The sequence below is a fragment of the Arvicola amphibius genome, chromosome X, assembly GCF_903992535.2.
Source record: "Arvicola amphibius chromosome X, mArvAmp1.2, whole genome shotgun sequence".
Taxonomy (NCBI): Eukaryota; Metazoa; Chordata; class Mammalia; order Rodentia; family Cricetidae; genus Arvicola; species Arvicola amphibius.
In genome coordinates, this window is record NC_052065.1 from 134,782,508 (window position 1) to 134,807,741 (window position 25,234).

A 25,234-nucleotide genomic window follows, 5' to 3' on the forward strand; every position below is an offset into this window, starting at 1 on the left:
GAAGTATAGGCAGGTCAACCAGACAGGAAGTAGAGGCGGGGTGATGAGAACAGGAGTATTCTGGGGAGAAGGAAGCTCTTTCTGCAGTCCTGTCTCAACCACCTAAGAAGCAAGATATGACCTGCCCCACTGAAAAAGGTACCAAGCCATGTGGCTAACATAGATAAGAATAATGGGCTATATATAAGTTATAAGAGCTAATACAAAGCCTGAGCTAATGGGGCAATCAGTTTATATATAATGCAGACTCTCTGTGTGATTTCTTTGAGACTTGCCGGCTGTGGGAACTGGGCAAGACAGAAACCTCAACAAGCCCGGCCCTCATGTTACAAAACTGTATTAATTAAATCACTGCTTGGCCAATTAGCTCTAGCTTCTTATTGGCTAACTCATATCTTAATTTGACTTATTTCTATTAATCTGTGTATCACCACAAGGTTGAGGCCTACCAGCAAAGTTTCAGCATGTCTCTAGCAGTAGTGGCTCCATGATGTTCCCTGACTCTCTCCTTCTTTCTCGCAGCATTCAATTTAGTCCTGTCTGCCTAGCTCTGCTCTGCCCCGCCCTGCTCTGCTATAGGCTCAAAGCAGTTCTTTATTCACAGTAGTCACAGCATACAGAGGGAAATGCCACATCAAACTCTAGCAGAAGTGATAGGGAAAAATTGAAAGGGATGGGGAGTGAGATGGATCAAAACACATTATATGCATGTATGAAATTACCCAAAAAGTAATGAGTATCTCTATACATAGACAAAATTATATGTTCTCCTTCTGTTTTTTAGGAATTCTGTAGACACATGCTTTTGCTTTATAAAAATACCTGCCTCATGAATATTTCATTACAGCATATTAATTGTAAAAAGCAAGAAGTTTCATCATAATATTTCCATAAATGCATATAGTGTTCTTTGATCATACTCACCTCTCATTATTTTCTTTTTCCTTCTCCTGTCCCCTTTCCTCATCCTTATTTCAAATGAGTACACATGAAACATGTATGGAAAAATATACAAGAAACTTGTAAATTTGGCCATCTAACTGAAAAGGAATTGGAAGAATAGGGAATGGTGCAAGAAAGACTTCTTACTGTTTACTCTTTTGTACCTTTTAACATATTGAGTAATATAGACATATTCTTCAAATACAACAGACTCAAAATATCTAGAAATAAACCTAACCAAGGAAGTATGTGAAAGACTTCTATAAAGTAGTCATTTTTTAAAGAAAAAGAAGAGTGTGTATACAAATCTCTTATTCATGAACTTTCATTATTTTAAAAATACAAAGATTGTGTTGTAATGAACATATTTGTACAGATTGGGATTAGGGTAATAATCTAATAATAATTTTATTGAGATAATCACATCTCAATAAAAATGGAGTGCTGTTTGTCACATGATTATGATTTTTAATTTACAGCACAACCTCTACACTTAAGGCTCAGGAACCATCACAGAAGAGGGAACTGAAAGACTGTAAGAACCAGAGGATCAGGAGGTCTTCTGGGAGATAATAAATTCTATACATGATAGGGAAGCTGTACCATAAAATGTGAATAGTATGGATGCCTAAATAAGACAGTAAATACTTTGTCTCGTTCTGATTTTATAGTAAAATAGCTGGAAAAAAAGGTTATTTTTCAATAACATTTTGAGTGGCTTTACATTATCTGTCCTGTTGTTTCCAAAGAAGTACAGAAGCAAAACATCAGAGGAAGGGGCCCATCTCTCTGCATCTGGAAAAGAAACAAATAAACAGTAACTGTCCTATTATACCTTTCTAGGCCAAGATGACTTAACTTCCTCTTGCAAAAATTCATTTCTTAAAGTTTCTACATCTTCCAGCATCTACATCTACCTCTGGCCTCTGGTGTTTCTCACTCTGCCCTTCCTCCCAGCATTCAGTTCTGTCTTCTCTGCCTACCTAAGTTCTGCCCTATCAGGCCCAAAGCAGTTTCTTTATTCATTAACCAATGAAAGCGACACATGAACAGAAGAACCTCCTACACCACTTTATCATATGGACCTTCAGGGACTTTACAGCTCTAAATGATAGAAATTAATCCAAGTCTAATTGTGAAAAGCAGTAATGCAGAAAAACTCTTTTAAAGAAGTCAGAGTGAGGAGGACATATAAGACACAGAGGATAAATATGCCAGCATTATAGTAAATTCTAAGGGGAGCTGTTCAAGCAGAAAGGAAATTCAGACACAAATTTGAAAATAGAATAAAAATGAATAGAATTGGAAATATTACATTTGTATTTAAATATAAATTGCTTTGTATCTTTTTCTTCCATCTTTTTAAAAGATATTTGGTTTCTTTCAGAGTGAATAATGCTGCCTTATGAAACCAACTGCCAGGGATAAGTTGTAAGAGCACTGTTTGTTGATTAGGATATAAAATGACATGTCCACATTTTACTTGACAATATTAAAGAAAAGACTTTTGGAAAAAGGAAAATATAATTTGTAAATTCGGAAGCATTCATGTGTAATTTTTTTCCCATTTTGACACTGACTGATCAGACAAACTTACTGTATCAAATTAACAACCATTTGCAGCTCAAGATTAATGGCATTTGAATATATGTTACATGAGATATCTTAAGTTATATTTTTTTCTTATTTTCAGAGCTGCTTTTAATTTGGGGGCTTTTAATTTCTCTTAACTGAGACATAATTCATTAGTAGCCAAATTGTTTTGATGAGACATTTTACAACTATAGCAGGCTGTTTTTCTGTAGTATTTAAAAGGGCCATTTTACTTTTTTTTGCAGTTATATCTAAAGCCAAGTGGTGGTCATCAACTCTGGGAACTGTTTTTCATAAAAGTGTTAATTCAAATTAAAACCCAAGTTGATACAGCTTACTCTAGAAATGTTGAATGAATGAATGAATACCTTACCTGTAGTCCTACTAATACTTAGGAACTTAAAAGGTGATGAAACTATCTACATACACTCTCCCATTAGTTTCTGAACTCTTAAAGCTTGTATTGGGACATTACAACAATGTTTTATGTCAGTTTTATAAACTTTTACACATCAATATGTGTTACTTTTTTAGATAAACCAAAGGTATATTTCTCAAGGTTCTGCTGCCTTCTTCAGCAGCATTTGATGGAGGATCTTTTTTATATATTTGTAATTGATAAAAAAGTAAACAGAATTGTGGGGTTTTTTAATTATTATAAACCTTGTACCAAGTTTCCTGTCAAGATTATGTAGGAGAAATTAAACATAATTGCATTCTGTTAACCAATAAGAGTATATTTCTTATGCATAGCTACATCAACATAAAGTTCTAAAAGAAAACAAAAACAGAAAAAAAAATGAGATTCCTTTCCAAAAGCTTTCTTCTAGGCATGCCGTTGTATATTTTAGCTATAACCATTTGTTTTGCTACCCAGAAACTAGGTGTTTCTAGATATGAAAACATGGGAAGATGATAGAATAATGGACCTTCAAACCTGAAATATTCAGAATCTTTCTCTTGAAAAAAAATTGAAAAGACTTATAGCTCAGTCCTGTTTTATATTTCTAATTTACTTTTGATAATATATATATATATATATATATATATATATATATATAAATTCAATGTGCTGTGTAAGCTGTGTCCTAGTTACTAAATAGCTTACGAAGTGCTACTTTGCCAAATAGACAGAAATAAAAAGAGGGGGAAAGATGATTATATAAATGAAAAATAACAACATAATTGGGGGTTAAAACATGTGTAGGAGTAAAATATACCATAAAAATAGCACATAAGCTTAGGGAGAGAAGTAGAAGTACACAATTATAAAATGTTTTTACACTACATGTTAAGTCGTTTGATATTAATTGAAGGCATATTTCTTGGCAGTTTGGCTTATCTGACAGTGACTCTCAGAAGGCTTTACTGCTTATATATACTTGGGGGTTGGAGAGGCCTAGTGAATCTGGTCAATTTCAGAGACTTCCTGAAGCTGATTTGACTTGTTTACTTCTGGTCTGGTCTTAAGAAACTTCCTTGTAGGATAGACTGTTTCAATCTAGTAGGAAACTGATACATAACAAATTTCAAAGTGCACAGAAGGTAGACTTGAGCTCAACTTGGAAATATGCAGTTAAATCAGGTATATACAATAGAAAAAATAGATCATAATCTTTTTTCTTGGTTTTTCAAGACAGGGTTTCTCTGTATAGTTTTGGAGTTGTCCTGGAACTTGCTGTGTAGACCAGGCTGGCCTTGAACTCACAGAGATCTGCATGCTCGTGCCTCCCAAGTGCTGTGATTAAAGGTGTTGCCACCAACGCCTGGTGAACATAATCTTATGTATTAGAAGATATCATAATTTATGTTGAAAACCTTAAGGAATGCATAAATAAGCTACTGGAACTAATATGTCTGTTTTAAAAATTATATACAATACAGAAGTAGAGTTTGCAAAATTAATTTTCTGAGTACTCATAAAATTATCACTGAAGATAGTATTCATAAAATAAAACACATTCAAAAGTGTTCATATGAAATATTTAGTTTTAATAATACTAAGCTTTAAGAAATTATTTGATAAAGTATGTTTATGATATGAAAACAAAATAGAGATAAAAGGAAATCTCACAAATTAATAGATCATGTTCATGATCAGAACTATTGTTTTAATAGTAATTATCTGTAGAGACAATGTACTGCCAAAATAGTCTCGGCATGAAATTTTGTAATACTTGACAAGTTAGATCCAAAATGCATTTGGAAGTGCAAGAAATTTAAAGTAGTCAAAACAATTTTGAAAAACTAATATAATACTCATGGGATACATGTTACCAACTTAGATTTTCTATAGAACAACTGTAATCATGACAGCATAATATTGGTATAAATATAGACAACTGCTTGAAAAGCCATGAAAAGGTGTAAAATACATAGACATAAAGCCATATGTCTTTACGATTAACTAATATAGAGATAAAATGAAAAATCAGTTGTTAAAGGAGTAGCTGAATAAGAAATGGCTTGCTGCAAATCAAAAAAATTCTGAGATTCCATCCTACACCTGTAAGAATGGCCAAGATCAAAAACAGTGATGACAACTTATGAAGGAGAGGTTGTGGGGAAAAAGGGAACACTTCTGCATTGCTGGTGGGAATGCAAGCTGGTACAACCCCTTTGAATGTCAGTGTGGTGATTTCTCAGAAAATTAGGAAACAACCTTCCTCAAGGCCCAGTAATACCACTTTTGGGTATATATCAAAAGGATGCTCAATCGTGCCACAAGGACATGTGCTCAACTATGTTCATAGCAGCTTTGTTTGTCATAGCCAGAAACTGGAAATAACCTAAATGCCCCTTGACTGAAGAATGGATAAGGAAAATGTGGTACATTTATACAATGGAGTACTACACAGCAGAAAAAAATAACAACATCTTGAATTTTGCAGGAAAATGGATGGAGCTAGAAAACATGATTTTGAGTGAGGTAACCCAGACCCAGAAAGACAATTATCACATGTACTCACTCGTAGGTGGTTTTTAAACATAAAGCAAAGAAAACCAACCCACAAATCACAATCCCAGAGAATTTAGATAACAATGAGGACCCTAAGAGAGTCATACATGGATCTAATCTACATGGGAAGTAGAAAAAGACAAGATCTACTGAGTAAATTGGGAGCGCGGGACCGTAGGAGAGGGTTGAAGGGGAGGGGAGAGGCAGGGAGGAGAGCAGAGAAAAATGTAAAGCTCAATAAAAATCAATTTAAAACAGAAAAGAAATGGCTTGCATAGACGCAGGCATTTGAATACTTGCTCTCCAGGAAGTGGTGCTGTTTGGGGAAGTTGTCGAGAGAGGGGCAGCCTTGCTGGAGTGAATACTTCACAGGGGGCAGCCTTTAAGAGTTCATACTCAAGCTTCACTTTGAATTTGCTCTCTTTGATTCCTGCATATAAATGGAGATGTAATCTCTCAGCAGCTTTTTCCTGTTGCCATACCTGCTGCTTGCTACCATGCAGACCTACCATAATGGGCGCTTAGCCCTCTGGAACCGTATGTTTTAGTCATGCTTCTTATTACAGCAATAATAATTAACTAATACAGAGGTAAGTGTAGTGGTTTCAATAAATGATAATGTAACATTAAATGTCCATATGCAAAAGAGGCCTACAATTACTATTTCTCATGGTGTGAAAATATTGACTTGAAACTGATCAAAAGCCTAAATTGAAGACATTAAAAATTGTATCCCAGAAGAAAACATATGAGAAAATTTGAGTGACTGATTTTAGAATAGGAAAATATTTTTAAATTTTGTTATTATTGTGCCCATGTGTATATTCATGATATAAATGTGTAGACATGCAAGGCATAGTATGTGTGGATATCAGGTGACAACTTTTGTGAAATCAGTTCTCTTTCCATTTTTATTTGGATTCCAGGAATCAAAGTCAGATAGCAAGGCATACATGATATGCACCTTTAGCCACTGAACCATCTGACTGGCTTCTAGAAAAATATTTTTAAAAGAGGACACAAAATTATCAACATATAAAAGAAAAACTGATGAGGTTTTGTTACATAATTTGCTCTTCCAAAGACTCTGTTGAGGAAATAAAATGGTAAACTATAGGCCAAGATAAAATATTTATAAATGTGTATCTGACAAAGGATTTTACAGACTTACTATGTATCTGCAGCTCAGTAATAAAATGGAAAATAATCAAATTTTTAAAAAAGCAAAGTTGGGTTGCCACTTTCTCAAACAGAAATAAATCTTACAAGTATAATAAGTTAAAGTAAGAAAATCTAATAAAGTGAAATATTCATTATAATAATATATAATACTTTAAAACATGTAAGTGCCACAATATTTTATAAGCATGTTGTCATAGTCAGTGTTCTATTGCTGTGAAGAAACACTATGACCAAAGTAACTCTTATGAAAGAAAGAATTTAATTGGGGCTTACTTACATCTCAGAGGTTTAGTTCATTAATGTGACAGGGAGCATGGTGACATGCATGGCACTGGAACAGTAGCTGAGAGTTATATATATGATCCTCAGGCTGAGAGAGAGACAGAGATTGAGGGGGGAAGGGAGGGAGGGAAGGAAGGAGGGAGGGAGGAAGGGAAGGAGGGAGGGAGGGAGGGAGGGAGGGAGGGAGGGAGGGAGGGAGGGAGGGAGGGAAGCTGGGCCTTCTTAAGCTTTTGAAACTTTAAAGCTGACCGCCAATGACACACTTCTTACAGCAAGGTCACATCTCCTAATCCTTCTAATCCTGTCAAATACATAGTTCCACTCCTTGATAACTAAGCATTCAAATTTTGAGTCTATAGGGGGCATTCTTACTCAAAGCAGTACATGCTTATTCAAACCATTTATTTAACCATTAATGGCTGGTTAAACCATATTGAAACTTGGGGATTCTAATAAAATTTTTCAGAGTATCAGTCTCCTCTCAAGCAGAATTAGAGGGTACTGATTTCCAAGGCAAAGTGATGTATTTCTTTAGCAAATCATGTTTACACAGGTGCTTGCTTGATAAACACAGATGCTCCTTTCTTATAAAAGTGAGGAAAACGAAGGTTTTAAGAAACCACAAGTAGAGTAAAAATAGAATATAAAATTAGCAGCTCCTAGAAAATATAAAAAAGAAAAGGTTATTAAGCATATAAAATACAAAAAAATGAAGAAAAGAGAAATAAAAAGAAAAAAGAGCTGTCATGGACAGTGGCCGTGTAGAAAGAGCACAGACTCCATCTACTCACATTAAAAAAGAGGTAAATGGCCAAAATATCAGAATCAACCTTGCAGGAGTTTAGAAGCAGATCAAAATTGTAATAATCTAGAAAAAAATCTTATCTTCTCTTTTTTTAATTTATTAGATTTTTTTTAAAAATTCCAATCCCAAGTTCCCACTCCCTCCCCTCTTTCTATTCCCTTCATACCCCCTCCCACCCCACTCCCATCCAATCCTCAGAGAAGGTAAGGCACATTGCCTTGTGGAAGGTCCAAGACCCTCACTACTTTATCTAGGCTGAGAAAGGTATACATCCAAAGAGAATAGGATCCCAAAAATCAGTACATGCAGTAGGGATAAGTCCTGGTGCCACTGGCAGTGGCCCCTCAGTCTGCCCCATCCCTGTAACTGTCAACCACATTCAGATGGACTAGTTTGGTCCTATGCTTGTTCCTTCCCTGTCCAGCTGGAGTTGGTGAGCTCCCATTAGCTCAGATAGAATGTTTAAGTGGGTGAACCCATCATGGTTCACCTCCTTGCTCATATTCTCATTCCTTCCACTCTTCAACTGGACTTTGGGAGCTCAGTCTAGTGCTCCAATGTGGGTCTCTGCCTCTGCCTCCATCTGTTGCAGGATGAAGGTTCTGTGGTGATAGTTAAGATAATCATCAGTCTGACCACAGGACAAGACAAGATCGAGCCCCCTCTCCTCTATTGCCCTGAGTCCTGGGGGGGTCATCCTTTTGGATTTCTGGGAATTTCTCTAGGGTCAGGTTTTTGCTAACCCTATAATAGCTCCCTCAATCAAGATATCTCTCTCCTTGCTCTTATCTCTGTCCTTTCTCCATCTCGACCATCCCATTCCCTCAAGTTCTCCTCTACTCTCCTCCTCTAGCCTCCTCTTCTCCTCCTACCATACCCTCTCCCCTAACCCCCATGCTCTAAACCCTGCCAGTCAATCCTGTCCCTTTCCAATTTCCAGGTGGGTCAATATATTTTTTCCTTTGGATTCACCTTATTACTTAGCTTCTCTCGGATCATGAACTATAGGCTCAATATCCTTTATAGCTAGTATCCACTAATAAGTGAGTACATACCATATTCATCTTTTTGGGGTCTGTGTTACCTCACTCAGGATGGTGTTTTCTAATTCCATCCATTTGTATTCAAAATTCAAGATGTCATTTTTTTAACCACTGAGTAGTACCTTAATGCATATATATTCCAACTTTCTTTATCCATTCATATTCTATTGAGGGGCATCTAGATTGTTTCCATGTTTTGGCTGCTATACAAATAATGCTGCTATACACATAGTTGAACAAATGCATTTGTAGTATGATTGAACATCTTTTGGGTATATTTCTAAGAGTGGTATTGCTGGATCCTGAAGTAAGTTGATTCCCAATTTTCTGAGAAACTGCCATCCTGATTTCCAAAGTGGTTGTACAAGTTTGCATTCCCACCAGCAATGGATGAGTGTTCCCCTTACTCCACATCCTCTCCAGCATAAACTATCATTAGTGTTTTTTATATTAGCCATTCTGACAGGTGTATGATGGTATCTCAGAGTCATTTTGATTTGCTTTTCCCTGATAGCAAAGAATGTTGAACATTCCTTTAAGTATCTTTTGACCATTTAAGAATCTTCTGTTGAGAATTCTCTGTTTAGTTCAGTACCCCATTTTTAATTAGGTTATTTAGAATTTTAATGTCTAATTCCTTAAATTCTTTATATATTTTGGAGATCAGTCCTTTGTCTGATGTGGTGTTGGTAAAGATCTTTTCCTATTCAGTAAACTGCCTTTTTGTTCTCTTTTTAAAAAAAGTTTGGGAGGTTTTTTTTTGTCTGCTCTGTACTGTCAATGTCTGTCTCAGAAGGCCTCTGAGGTCTCTATAAGCCTGCTCTCTTGGTCTTATCTCCTGGTTTGCTCTCTTGGTGCTCTCTTTTAATTCCCTCAGTGTTATAACAAGCTCTTGGTCCCTCTTAAGTCCCCTCAGTATTGGAGCAAGCTATGTTTCAGAGTTCCAGTAAGATTGCAGGAGGATAGGCGGGTTTGGGGGCAGGGTGTGGCTAGTAGTTTGGATGGAAGCTGAATGGGTTTTGGTTTGGGGGGAGCCTAGCCACAGGAAACTCCCTGCTGACTGGCTAGAAAATCCAAGGGAGTTGGGGAATGGGCTGGGGGTTTTGTCCCACAGGGGAGGTCCTAGAGAGTAGGGCATCCTGCCATGTTGCTTTCACTCACCTCTTAATTCTCCTCAGTATTGGGGCAAGCTGTGTTTCAGAGTTCCAGCGAGGTTGCAGGAAAAAAAAATCTTAATGAAGAAATTGTTACATTCTGGTAAGGGAATGCTGTGGCCTTTTTAATCTCCTGCTTATCATCCTCCTTTCCTGAGGTTAGTAGTTACCATGAGGCTTATTGACAAAGGAAACATTCTCAATAAAGACAACATCTGAAAGTACTGTGGATGGATTTTAACTCATCTAACTGTATTCTGGAGTTAGTACAAGGACTTACATTTCTTTACCAAACTTTCAGCATTCTGAAAAGTAGGGGAAGCTTCTTATGTGGCATCTCCAAAATGTATTTAATGGCAAAATATGAAGAAATCTAGAGAATGCAAATAGTTTAGGTAATAGAAAAACTGGAACCCCAGAGATAATTCTGTTATTTTAATGCCTGCTGTTCTCTTTAGTGTATATTAAATAAACTTGTTTATTTAGAAAATAATGAAAATTATGAGAAGGAGAAAGATGGAAAAGGAGATATGTAGGAAGATTACAAATAGTTTTAAAGGTCAGATATATTGTGACAAAAGGTCTGGCACAATATGTTCATTGGTTCAACAGTGGCATGAATGGCACTATTCTGTTGAATTGCCACTTTCTGCTAACGTAAGATTAAAGTCCTGCTACACAAGAGGGAACACATGCCTGGCACTGAAAACCTGTCTAAGAACCTATGGCTTCAGGTGTTATAGGCCCTAAAAAATAACTGTTCCTCTGTCCATATAAAACAATGCAGTTGCGTTTTACTGAAGTGTACATTTGCTTTACTGGTTCTAACACCACACTAACATCTAGAATCCCCTGCCTTCCTTAACTTTGAAATCATTAAGAGTTTTATATCCTTTCATCTCAGTACATGGAACCCCATATTTCTTCTTTAAAATGAGACAAGCCCCAATACCAGGCATAAAAATCCCTCTTTTGAGTTGTTAGCCAGAGCTCTTCCAGAGACTCCCAAAACATACAGGCTATTGCTGTTGCCCTTGATTGCACCCTCCCACACACCTGTAGGTAGAAGGAACATCCCCATTGCTGAAGACAACATGCACTTCAGAAACAAGGACCAGGGACCCTGAAGTAGAACTGGCCTGAATGCCCCCTCCATGAGGACTAGCTTTCATGGTATCAGAAGGCACCATGCAAGTTTCTAAATGAGGAAGGCAACCAAAAGCCCTACCCAGTTTATGAAGCACATTAACAACCAGCATGACATTATAATCCTAAATATGTAGTGTTGACACATGTACCTTGACAATAATCAACTGGTATCAAATTGGACTTAAGATCTGCTCAGCAAGAGAGAGACTCTGTGTGGTACTGGAAACCTAGCTAACTACTCAGGTCTAGTGAAGTCATGGCTATTGGAGGAAAATCTAAAACTACTAATTTACTAAATCAGCATAATACCTAACAATAATATAACCTATAAACATTTGTTTTTATACTCACAAATATGTTTAGTCTTCACCACCCATCAAGAATCAAAATACAGAGTTGTGGATCCCAGCCACAATGGATACATTTACAAAACACTCCCACAGATAAAGTTGAGTGAACATTATAGAAGAGGGGCCATAAAAAACTGGTAAGGGCTAAAAGATAAAGGAAATTTCTGTAAGGTTTTATCTCACAGTAATATCAGAAGCTATATCCATAAATTCTCACCAACATGACTGTCCAAATATGAGCAGAACAAGGATAACACCAACAGACAATCCAAACTGGACAAGGAAAAGCCTATGAGGCCTCAACACTATACAAAGTATAGTATACTATACTATATACTATACTATATATACTATACTATATATAGGCAACTGAGGAAACTGGGAAACAGGAGAGGTGCCAAAATGCTCAGCACTGAAAACATACAAGCAGGTAACATTATGTGGACTGAGTAAGTTATATTTAGGAGTATAACTAAGTTGCATTATTGATACAACAGTGGCATGGATGTTATAGGGTTAATAAACCACTTTCTGCTAACATAGGATTTAAAAGCCAGCTCAACAGGGTAGAACACATGCCTGTCATTGAAAACTTTTCTAAGAACCTATAATCCTATAATCCAAGAGACCATGAATATGAAATAGAGTGGGAATAGATAAATGGGAGAGTTTGGAGGTAGGAAAGTGAAGGGGAAAATGTAATTCTACAAAAGTAAAATAATATAATAAAATGAAACAAGCAATGCAGGTACATAGTCTTGGGACATTTCAAAACAGTACCTACTTCATTTTTCTTTTATTCGTGCCTGTTCTTTTTCGTTTACTATCTTTGCACCAGTCAGCATTGCTAACCTGTATTCTATATAGAATACAGCTACAAATCATTAGTTTGAAATTTTAATCAATTGTTTTAACTTTCTTGTTCTTTTATTATCCACTGCTTAGATATAACATGAAGAATGCTAAAAAAAAATAGCTGCTGCAAATAGAAAGAAAATTCACAATATCATGGGTTACTATAAATACCAAGTGGCCTTTTGATAAATACAAATCTCTAATTAGGAACCTATGACATAAAGCCACAAAAAGGATAATATGACTCTATGCACACATTTGATTATATAAACTGCAAGATCAGAAACCTGAGTATAAAGATATATTGCAGACTAACTGTTCTTTAATCAGTTGCTATATTTGAACTTAGTTTCATCTCCTCTAGGGTTGTTAATCAACAAAGAAAAGTACTTCCCTAAAAACTGATATGCGCACAAGTAACCTGGAGGAATCTTATTTTTTTCTTTTCTTAATTTTTTTCAATTTATATACCAAGCACAGTTCCCCTTCCCTCACCTTCTCCCAACTCCACACCTCCCCTCTTTCCACACCCTCCATCTGCTCCTCAGAGTAGGTAAGGCCTCTGTTGAGGAGTCAACAAAGTCTGGCATACCAAGGTGATGCAGAACCAAGGTCCTGCCCTCTGTATATGAGATAAGGAAGGTATCCCACCATAGGAAATGGACTCCAAAAAACCAGTTCATGCTCTTGGGATAAGTATTGGTTCTACTGCCCAAGGAACTAGCTAGGGGCATCTCCCTGGATACCTGGGAACCCCTCTAGAGTCAAGTCTCTTGACAACCCTAAGATGGCTCCCTTAATTAAGATATCTGCTTCCCTGCTCCCATATCCACCCTTCCTATATCCCAAGCATCCCATTTCCCCAAGCTCTCTCCATCCTCCCCTTCCAAACCGGACTCTCTGAATGTGGCTGATGGTGGAGGATGACTGAGAAACCAAGGACAATGGCAATGGGCTTGGACTCTACAGCATGGATGGGCTCTGTGTGAGCCTTGTCAATTTGGTTGCTCACCTTCCTGGACCTGGAGGGAGTTGGGAGGACCTTGGACTTAACATAGTGAAGGGAACCCTGATGGCTCTTTGGCCTGGAGAGGGAGGGAGTGGGGGTATGGGTGGAAGGGAGGGGAGGGAAGGGGGAGGAGGAGGGGAGGAGATGAAAATTTTTAATAAAAAATGAGAAAAACAAACAAACAAAACAAAACAAAAAATTGGTTCTACTGCAAGTCCCTCACAACAGATCAAGCCACATAACTGTCACCCACATCCAGAAGACCTAGTTTGGTCCCATACAGGTTCCCCAGCTGTCAGTCCAGAGTTTCTGAGCTTGCACTAGCTCAGGTCAGCTGTTTCTGTGGTTTTCTCCATCATGATCTTGACCCCCCCCCCCGCTTGGTTATATGATCCTTCCTCCCTCTGTTCAAATGAACTCCAGGAGTTCAGTCCAGTTCTTGGCTGTGAATCACTGTATTTGCTGTCATCAATTACTAGATTAGGTTCTATGATGACAATTAGGGTACTCACTAAATATTTTTATAAAAACCAAACCCACTACAGCAACTCTAGTATGGAGACTTCTATCATTTGTAACAAGTGCACAAGAAATTTTTAAACTGTTGTTTCCCTGACCACAAAGTCATAGAGAGACTCCCTAACATGGGTTTAAGGGAATAACCAAAAACATGGGTAAATGAATAACCAATAAGCCCCATTTGTATTATTAGGAGGGTAGGATATAGAAAAAGAGGAAGTAGTATATTTAAAAAATAATAGATAATCTGTAAATTTTCATAAATATAGCATTATTCAGAGTCTCTTGTAAGTTCTAATAAAACAAAAAGAAAAAATTAAATCTTCCTAAAGATTTATGTTATGCACCATGTGAAAAACTCAACAGTAGTTGTGACAGTAACTACTAGCAAGAAGAAATCATCTGAACTCTGGAAGACCACCATTATATAGTAGGCCCTATCATCTACTAACTTCTTCGCTGCATATAATAGCTTTTTCTCTGTGAGCCTAATTTTCCTCAGGTTCAAAATAGGAATTACTATGTACTGAATGATCATAACTCCTTACCAATTCACATGTTGAAGTCCAAATCTATGTTACAGTATTTTCAGGTGGATATTTGGGGGAGATAATTAGGTCATGAGAACAAAGTTCTCATGGATGAAATTGGTGTTTTTATAAGAAAAGGAAATGACAGGAGAGTAAAAGAGGAGAGGAAGAGAGGGAAGGAGAAGAGAGGGGAAAAGAGGAGAGCAGAGGGGAGGGGAGGGGAGGGGAGTGTAGAGGAGAGGAATGGCCTCTCTCCATGTACAGAAACAACTAGAAAATGGCCATTTATAAACCTGAAGGAGGAGTATAATGATATTTTGTTTATGTTTTAACAAACAAAGCTTGCCTGAAGATCAGAGTGCAGAGCTAAGCCACTAGAGGTCAGGTAGTGGTGGCATACATTTTTAACCCCAGGATTTGGGAGACAGAGGGAAACAGACCTCTATTAGTTCAAGGCTACCTTGTGTTGGTGGAGACTGCTCATTTGTTTCCCAGCCACTCAGACCTGAAATAATCACTCAGAAACTGTACTAATCAAACCACTGCTTGATCTATTAGCATATATATATATATATATATATATATATATATTTCTAGCTAGCTTCTTACACCTTAAATTAGCCCATTTCTATTAATTTGTATATCACCACATGGCTGTGACTTACTGCCAAGGTTATGGCACATCTGTCTCCTGTGGCTGGCTATATGGCTTATCCATGACTCTACCTACTCTCTCTCTCTCTCTCTCTCTCTCTCTCTCTCTATATATATATATATATATATATATATATATATATATATATATCTTCCGGCCTGGCTATATTCTGTTAAACCACTGGCCAAAAGCAGCTTCTTTATTAATCACTAAAAGCAACATATATACAGAAGGACTTTCCGTACCATTTTCCCCTTTCTGTTTAAATGAAAAGAAAGGTTTTAATTTTGACATAGTAAAATTACATATAAAAACAGATATCAAAAATTATAGTTACAACATTTATATCTACTTTATCTTTTATCATAATTAAGGAAAACTATAACTATAACTATCTATTCTTCAAATCTATCAAAGACTCCAGAAGGATGTAATATCACCTAAGTAAACAGGAAGTGCATTGTAAGCAACTTACAAAACTCTAGAATTGACAGAGACATCTCACTCCCTAGACAGTTATCCAAAGTTCTTCTGTAATGTTGGGACATCTATTTTCAGCCTACAAGCCCATAGTATCCAGCAAACTTTCCCATGAATCAGGAAATTTCAAAGACAATTTCATCTATATTGGCAGTTTGTCAGTCACTTTCTTCTGTGTCCTGAAGAATGTATTGCAGACTCTTTCATGAAACAGGAACTCTGAAGGATCATCTTGCCTTTAGGCAAGTTCAGCAGTCGTTTCTCTGGGTCCTGTATGTCTAGTTTATACAGCATAACATCAAGCAGTTCAGGCAAGAGCAGTTTCTTGCCCAAATAGTGAACAAAATCCATAAGAAGACTCTTTATTACCCATCATCCTCTTGAAGTAGATTAGTGCTGCCAGGAGCAGATGTGTCTCATGTCATGAAAAGTCCTAAGTTCATAAAACATTTTAAATGCTATATTCAAAAGGTATCTGAAAGATTTGAAGAGTACCTATCTAACTGAAATATATCTCTATATATCTAGAAAACCTAACACGACTATAAACTTGACTATTATAGATTATTCTCTATTAACTTATATTTCTTAATTATATATTACATTTGTAAATGAGCTGCACAAACATAATACCTTAATCAAGTGTAGAAATATATGTAACAAAATTGATCTTAAATTTATATCAATAAACTAAGATCCATATCATTGAAAATCTCTATAGCATATTCCCATTTAAATATAAACAATCATTTATAAACAATATTTGGGGATTTGGGTATAGTTCTTTACAGACTGCTTCCTGCTTTTTGTTGGGCTAAGTCATTTTGAGGGTGTTCGCGGTGACCTTCTGAAGGGTCTTGGTCCATCAAACCACATTAGTCTGAAAAGAATCCACAGGTTCTCATCTTCTGTGGAAACAAAAGAACCTCTTTTCCAAAGCAACTTATTCTTAGACCCAATTTTGAAGTCAAGATACCTTTAAAGTATATGTGTTGGCTTAGCTTAGCAGCCCATACAATGAAATGTCTCTCTGTACTTAGGTCTTTCACAGTCAAAAGATTCAAAGAAAACACAATAATATACATAATCCAGACTCTCTGTGTATATTCCATCTTTAGGTGACTTATTTTTTTATTTCTTTAATCTATGACTGTCTGTACTGTTTCTTTAAAGACTTTGTTTTCTTTTTTAAATCTATTTATTTCCATTTATAACTATCTATACTCTTTTTCTTCTCTCTCCTAAGCCTACGTACATTATTTAAACACATTGTGACCCATTTAGAGGTCTTCCTTTTTTATCTGAATCTGTCTTTATTGAGTATCTGTAATTCTTTTCTGACCAGGAACATTTCTTAAAATGCTAAGTGGTATGGCTAGGACTAAGGCTGCTTTGCCTGTTGGCTCAGCCCAGTCCAATATTGTGGAGGTCCATTCATTGCCTCTGAGACTGCAGGGTGGGAGCAATGCTCACCACCTCAACTCTGATAACCAGTTGGCCCATGCTGTCACCAAACTTGCAGCATGCTGCCCACAAACTCCATTCAAGTGCTCAGCCTCCTGAAAGAGCCAGAGTTTGTACTGGGCTGGTAGTGCAGACCAGGAAGCTGCCATTTTGAAACGAGTGTTTTTTTCCCTGCTACTGCTAAATCAGGAAGACATCTCTTAAAGGAGACACAGCACTCCTACTTGCTGTAAGCAAATAGAGCCCATCCAAAAAAAAGTTCTCTCAGGTTTTATGGATGTAGTCACCCATGTTGGTGCCAATTTGTTGGGGGAGGCTGTTAGTTCATTTCCCAACTGTCCTGACTCGAAATAATCATACAGAAACTATATTATTTGCAATACTGTTTGGCCAATAGCTTATGCATAATTTTAGCTAGCTCTTATATTCTAAACTAACCCATTTCTATTAATCTGTACATCGCCATGTGGCTTTGGCTTTCCAGCAAGGTTCTGGTGTATCTGTTTCCAGCAGATGGCTACATGGCTTCTCCCTGACTCTGCCTATTCTCTATAAATCTCTTCCAGCCTAGCTATATTCTGTTAAGTCATTGGTCAAAAGCAGCTTCTTTATTAACCAATAAAAGCAACACATATAAAGGACTCCCCACACCATTGACTCTATCTAAAAGAGAAACAGAGCTTATACAAAGGTGATCCCAGCACTTGGGATCACATGCCTTTATTTCAGAACTAGGGAGGTGGAAAAAGGAGTCATATGGCTTGGCAGAGAGAGAAATATAAGGCAGGAGGACACAGAAGCTCAGTACAGTCTGAGGTTTGGTGGAGATAGTTGCAGTCTTGAGGTTTGGTAGAAACAGTTGCATTCTGAGGATTGTCCCTGTAGTCAGAGAACAAATTCTGAGGCGACAGTCTGAGGACAGGATTGCCCCTTTGGTCTGAGCATTGGTAGAGGTAAAAGATCTCTCTAGTGGCTGGCTGCACTGTTTCTCTTATCCTTCAGCATTAACCCCTTAATATCTGACTCTGGGTTTTTATTAAGACCAACTAGAATTTATGCTACAAAGAGGCCTTATTAAACATTGCATCTACCAGAACCTTGATCTTGGAACTCTGAGCATATAGAAGAGTTAAAAAAAATTACTTCTCTAATTTTTAGCAGCATAAGGTATATTTCATAAATTTCACAATGCAGTGATAGAGTTGCTTTGAGGATTATTCAGTCACCAGCTCAGTTGTTTTTGCCAACTGTCTTCCATATCCTCTGGCTGCTCCCTATCTTTTTGTCTGTGAAGCTTCTATTATCCTTCAATTATAGTCTTTAGTACTATTTCCTCTAAAAACTCCCCAAGACATTATTAGATATTTCCCTCCATTATATATTTGTATGTATATTGTCATGGAATTGGCCACTCAGCATTCCAAACAACTTTATATACATTTTTTTCCTCAAGAGCACCTAAGAACCTTAGGAGCAAAGGTTACATATTTTTTTCTGTATCCCGAGCACCTTACCAAAAAAAAAAAAAAAAAACCACAGACATTAAAAAGAAAAGCAAAAGCACTTTGCAAAATGTCTAAAAACAAGATTTAAAAATCTAGATAAAAAAGAACAAAACATGACTTCAAAATGTGCTATGAAGTTACAGCAATCAAAACAGCATGGTGCTAGTATATAAAAAAATAATAAAACCACGGGAGAGATTACATAGCCCATAAATAAATCCACATATATTCAGCAGACTGGGCGCCATTGTGGAAGGATGCTTAAAAGAAATCCCACACTAGCTCAGAATTGAAAAATAGATGGCTATTTATTTAGGGGTAAACTCACAAGTCAGAATCCTCTGCTTGAATGGAGAACAGAAACCGAATCCAGCAACTGGAAAGAGAACAGAAGCATGCTCTACCTCAGCTTATACAGTATAAGAGGCCATGCCTGTAACCACTGGCTATAAGACTTCCTACAGCAGACTAGTTTTCAACAAAGGAGCCAAGAACAAAGAATTGGGAAAGAACAATGTCTTCAAGAAAAAAAAAACTATTTATCTACATATAGAAAAATGAAACTAGAACTCTGTCTCTCATCAGTCAGAATAAGTAATCCAAAATGAACTGAAGATAAACAAAAACTAGTAGGTGAAAACATGGGAAAATATTTCATAAAATTCATCTGCTAAGGGATTTTTATTACCCCAAAGGCAAACATAGCTGTGGCAATGGGGCTAAATTATGTTTCTTTACACCAAAGGAAAAAAATCATTAATGGATTAAAGAAGCAACATAGCAGGAGAAAATATAATAACTGTGATATAATTAAACATCTGACAGAGTTAATATCCAGAATATAAAAGGAACTCAAAGAAACATCAAAAATAAAACAAAATCATTTAAAAATAAGAAGTTGGCAATAGCCTAAATATACATTTTCCAAAATAAAATATACACTTATGAGAAGGTGAATGGACCTGGAAGACATTATGCCAAGTGAATAAGAAAGGTGCATAAGGGCAATATCTTTGTGGTCTCACTTATAAAGAAAATCTAAAATAGCTGATCCTGTAGACCATACAGTAAAATATTAAATTAAATATTAAAGAGAGTAGAGGGATGTGGGCAAGTGATTAGTTAATCAAAATTGGCAGACATACAATATCCTAGAAGGAAAAATCCTGCTGTTCTATTACATGGTGTGGTGACTATATAGTTAGCCATTAAAGTATATATATCTAAAGTAGATATAAGAGAGCATTTAGGATATGCACAGCATAAGAGAAATGACAGATGTTAGAGATGACAGAGATGATAATTGCTCTGATTTGATCTTTTTACAAAGTAAACATATATCTAAATATCGTAATACGTATTGTGTCAATTAAATAAAACCCAAAAAAAGTATTATATGAAACAATTAGTTTTTCTTCTTTACCTGTGTATATATTTCATGTGTGGGCATATTTGTATTAATGTGTATGTGCACGCATGTACACATGTATGTAGAGACCAGAATGTCAATGCCGTCTTACTCAGTCCTTCCTCATCTTAAATTTTGAGACTGTATTTCTCATTGAACTTGGTGCACACAGATTCACCAGGCTTGCTAAGCATCAAGCCCTGGAGATTTTTTCTTCCTCCTCAAAACTGGGATTAAAGACAAGAGCAGCCATGCCATGCTTGTGCAATTGCAGGGGACTGAGCTCAGATCTTCATGCTTTTGCAGAAAACACATACTGGATGATTGAACTAATCCTAGAAAGTGAATATAGGAAGATTTCCCAACAGAAATTATATTTATTTTGAAGTATAGGAAGCAGACAAGAGAGAGGATTCATAACATAGTGAGAAAAAAAGAAAGCCACACATGAAATGAACCACATGAGTCTTTTCATTTGATCAAATGTTTTGGGTTTTTCTAAACCTCAATGATACTAAGAAATTAAAGAATTTTGAGATATTTCTTAAGAATTTGTGTATTAAGTATTGCTTCAAATAAAATAAATCTTGTTGGGTTTTGAATTGGAAGCAGTACCTAAGATGCATAGGGTTTAAGTACACCTGCAAGCATTTTTTTTTTACTGTCTGAGACATCTTCCCAGTCCCAAATGTTCAAAAATGGTAGATATTGTGACATTGTATGTAGTGTGGAGCTGCGGGCCACGTTCCCACCTGGCTCCCGGCCACCTGGCTAGCGTATGCCCCAAAATAACAACACAAAAACTATTCATTTAAACACTGCCCATTAGTTCCAGCCTCTTACTCACATCTTGACTAACCCATATCTAATAATCTGTGTAGCACCATGAAGTGGTGCCTTACCGGGAAGATTCTAGTGTACGTCCATCTTGGGCCGGAGCTTCATCGCGTCTAACATGGTGGCTGGCTTCATGGCGACTGTCCCAGAAAGGAGAGGTGGGGCAATTGTCTGAGCCATCTACCTCACTTCCTTCTTCCTGTTCTGTCTACTCCACCCACCTAAGGGCTGGCCTATTAAATGGGCCAGGCAGTTTCTTCATTAACCAATGAAATCAACTCAAACAGAAGACCCTCCCACATCAATTGTATATGTGTAAAACTGTATAATTTGAAAATTAATATAGACTGACAGAAAATCAGTGCTAATACAGGTATCATTGAGGAGAATTAGGTGGGAGGAAAAGGTTATTAATGAGAATAAAGATGCCTTTTGGAGTAATAGACATGTTCCTTATCTTGATAGACATCTTCATTAGTTTATGCCTAAATTAAAATATGTCTAATTGTAATGTATAAATATATGCAGGTCAATGTTTATAAGTTATACATTCTTTATACTGTTTTTTATTTCTTCTTTGCTAATAACACTTTTTGAGCACATTGAGGACTTCACTATCACAATATTTACCTAAGCCTGTGTGTTGATATTTCACCCAAAGCAATCCATTAATCCAAAGTGGTTTGGAAGTCCTTACTGGAGCACCTAAGTAATCCTAGAAAGTGAATCTAGGAATATTTCCCGATAGACATGACATTTGTTTTGAAATATAGGTCGCAAACAAGGGAAATCATAGCAGGGCAAGAAGAAAGTTAAGAAAGAGAACCACCCATGAAATGAACCGAACAACATAAGAAGTTTTTTTTATTTAATCAAATGCTTTTAAATTTCAAATCAATAATATTAAGAAACTAAAGAATTTCAAGATATTTCTTTAAAATTTGTATTTCTAATACTGACTCAAATAAAATTAATATTGTTTAAAGTCAAGTCACATTGGGTTGTATATTGTATACAATACCTAATAATCAGAGAGCTAAAAAACACCTGAGCAATGGTTCTTAACTGTAAGCTCAATTATTATCTCAGTATCAGGCCAAGTCTGGCATATTTGTAACAGTAATAGCTAATATAGGCTACTTTTCAAGATACAAAGGTATTATTGCATCTTCAACTTCTCCTTGGAAATATTTGTTCTCAATTTAATCTTTTATTTTATGAATGAGAAAAGCAAGGTTCCTGAGTCCCAAACCAGTGATGTTCTTTCAAAGTTAACCAATGAGAGAATAAAGTATAACACAAGATTGGATTAAGATCAATGGACTCTTGGTGTCCAATTTCTTGAGTTCTTTGTATATTTTGGAGATCAGACCTCTGTCTGATGTGGGGTTAGTGAGTATCTTTTTCCATTCTGTAGGCTGTCGTTTTGTCTTGTTCACATAATCCAATTTAAAAATGGAGTGCAGATCTAAACAGAGAACTCTCAACAAAGGAATCTAAAATGGCTGAAAGACACATAAGGAAATGTTCAACATCCTTAGTCATCAGGGAAATGCAAATCAAAACAACTCTGAGATTCCATCTTACACCTGTAAGAATGGCCAAGATCATAATAAACACTGATGACAACTTATGCTGGAGATGTTGTGGGGAAAAGGGAACACTTCTGCATTGCTGGTGGGAATGCAAGCTGGTACAACCCCTTTGAATGTCAGTGTGGTGATTTCTCAGAAAATTTTCATCTTTAGGAATAAATGCTTAATTTTTTAAAGAGTGCTAGAAACACTACCCAAAAACTGGCACCTAAAATGTTTAGCTTAGCTAGCTAGCATTAACATTAATAACATAGCAATAGTTATGTTATTCTTTACATAAATAATTCCACTGAGTTTCTTAAATCTGTTTATGTGTGGAAATATGACATAACTATTATGATTGACCATGTTATTACCCCTTGGTGGGCCCATATTTTCTAACCATAAAGAGTTTAGGTCCAAGGTTCTGATTTTAATTGTGGTCCATGAAGCTTGCAGTAAAGGACTGTGTTTCAATGAGTTCATCAGACCCCTTACTTTATATGCAAAATTTTCTAAGTGTGTGTGTGTGTGTGTGTGTGTGTGTGTGTGTGTGTGTGTAGGAAAGAAAACACACAATTACTATGAAAATAGAAGATCACACCAGTTTTAAGTTAAGGAAACAATTTCTTAGAGAGCAACTCCTTTTGTATGTTTGTTTAACTTTTCTCTGTGCTGAAAAAAGTGACAGACAGCATTATACTGCAAGGAGGTGTGCATACTCACAGTAGGGGCTGAGATTCTAAGCACAAAATGAATAAAAATAAAAACTTGCTATTTAGGGAAAACTTTAATGGGCTTTAGAAAAATGAAATGGGGGGTTGCCACAGCTGTCTAATAAAGTGTCATAATGATTCACATCTTGCCATACTTGGTAACTTATTGGAATCATGGAGAGAATGAAGAGGTCTGACAGCTTGTCATCTGTAATTAAGCCCACCTTATTAATTAACACAGAAACTAGCAAAGTCTAACCCTGAAAGCAGCCAATCTTTATTTTGTTTTGATTTGGTTTGTTTTGTTTTTCCTTTTTCTTCTTTTTTGGTTATTTTTGAGACAGGGTTTCTCTGTTTAAACAATCCTGGCTGTTCTGGAATTCACTCTGTAGGCCCAGCTAGTGCTGTGGGAAATGGTCTTTTATCCTGTTACTTGTATTATTTTTAATAAAATGCTGATTGGCCAGTAGCCAGGCTGGAAGTAGAGGTAGGGCAATGAGATTCTGGGAAGAGGGAAGTTTCAGTCTGCAGTTGTGACCCAGACACAGAGGAAGCAAGATATGACTGCCTCGCTGAAAAAGGTACCAAGCCACGTGGCTAACACAGACAAGAATTATGGGCTAATAAAAGTTGAAAAGTTAATAAGATGCCTGAGCTAATAGGCCAATCCATTTATATTTAATGTAGACCTCTGTTTGTTTCTTTGGGACTAAACAACTGCAGGACCAGGTGGGACAGAAAACTCTGTCAACAAATGGTGCCCATTCTCAGGCCTTTGATGGGATTGAAGATTAGATAGTCATAGTTACCAGCCTCTTATGATCTAGCCAAGCCATTTCCAATACAAGACTTAGACTCCTTAGGATAGAATGTTTATTTAAAAACATTTAGCATATGTTCCTTGCTTAATATTGTTTATGCTGATTATAATTCTAATTTTATTCTTATCTGTTCCTAGTATATATAGTTTTGTATCAGATTTGGAACTCTCTTATTTAAACAAAAGGGGGAGGTACTGTGAGAGCTCCTTTTGCTTCTTCAGCCAATAGCCTTTAAGATACAGTGCTGTGAGAGCTCCTTTTGCTCCTTCAGCCAATAGCCTTTAAGATACCAGCCCTCTTATACTATAAATACAGCTGTAAAGGGTGCACTTGTTCTCTTGCTTCCACCTCTCACTTCTGGCTGCTGGACTCTGTTCCTGTTCCCTGTTCATGCAGAAGACTGTTATTTAGGATAGTGATCTGTAAGTCTCCCCTAAATAAATAACCCCTTATTATTCATAATTCTGAACTAGTGTAGGATTATTTTGTGATTTCCATCATCATCTGGCACCCAGCATGGGGCTGTGGATTCATTCCAGGTTAAGAAAAATCAGGTTTGATCAAGGAAGACCCCCTGAGAAATCTCTGATAGGAGTAGATGGCCCAGATGTCTGAGTTCTACATCCAGAACAGATTCAAGACTGCTGCCTGAGATGATCAAGACTCACAGGATACTCCAGTCAGAACTTGACCCAAATTCTCTATTTTCTTTAGGTCCCTGTAAGATTATCAGCACCCCCAATCTACAGGAAGTAGCCTAGAAAAACTACACCCACATTCTCAAAAAAATGGATTATGGATATTTATCTTTGTTTAGAATGTTGGCTATAAGTTCTTATGGATAATGGTCAGGAGAAAAGCTAAACAAAGGATATTAGATTCAGAGTTCTTGTTTAAAAAAGGGGGGGTATGCTATGGAGCAATGATCTTTTATCCTGTTACTTGTATTATTTTTAATAAAATGCTGATTGTCCAGTTGCCAGGCAAGAAGTATAGGCGGGGCAAACAGGCAGGAAGTAGAGGTGAGGCAATGAGAATTCTGGGAAGAGGAAAGTTTCAGTCTGCAGTCATGACCCATGCACAGAAGAAGCAAGATTTGATTCCTTGCTGAAAAAGGTACCTAAGCCACATGTCTAACACAGACAAGAATTATGGGCTAATAAAAGTTGTAAGAATTAATAAGAAGCCTGAGCTACTAGGTCAATCAGTTTATAATTAATGTAGACATCTGTGTATTTCTTTAGGACTGAATGACTACAGGACCCAGCGGGACAGAAACCTCTGTCAACAGGCTGGCCTCAAACTCACAGATATCCACCTGTCTCTGTCTCCCAAGTACTGGAATTAAAGGAGCATTCCATCTTGCCAGGTAAAAGGGGCTAATCCTAAAGTACATGTCATT

General features: G+C 36.7%; 1 protein-coding gene across 3 annotated transcripts in view; it reads right to left on the bottom strand.

Moving 5' to 3' along the window:
* The window catches only part of Gabra3 (gamma-aminobutyric acid type A receptor subunit alpha3), a 332,417-nt gene that overhangs the window by 302,528 nt on the left and 4,655 nt on the right, over positions 1–25,234 (bottom strand). The window contains exon 2 of one of the 3 annotated variants that reach the window (XM_038317280.1): positions 1,667–1,737. The gene's annotated coding sequence lies outside the window, so the exon portion shown is untranslated. Of the gene's footprint in view, positions 1–1,666; positions 1,745–25,234 lie in introns of those variants that run through there. The other 2 variants (XM_038317279.1, XM_038317281.1) reach the window with 2 other exon arrangements.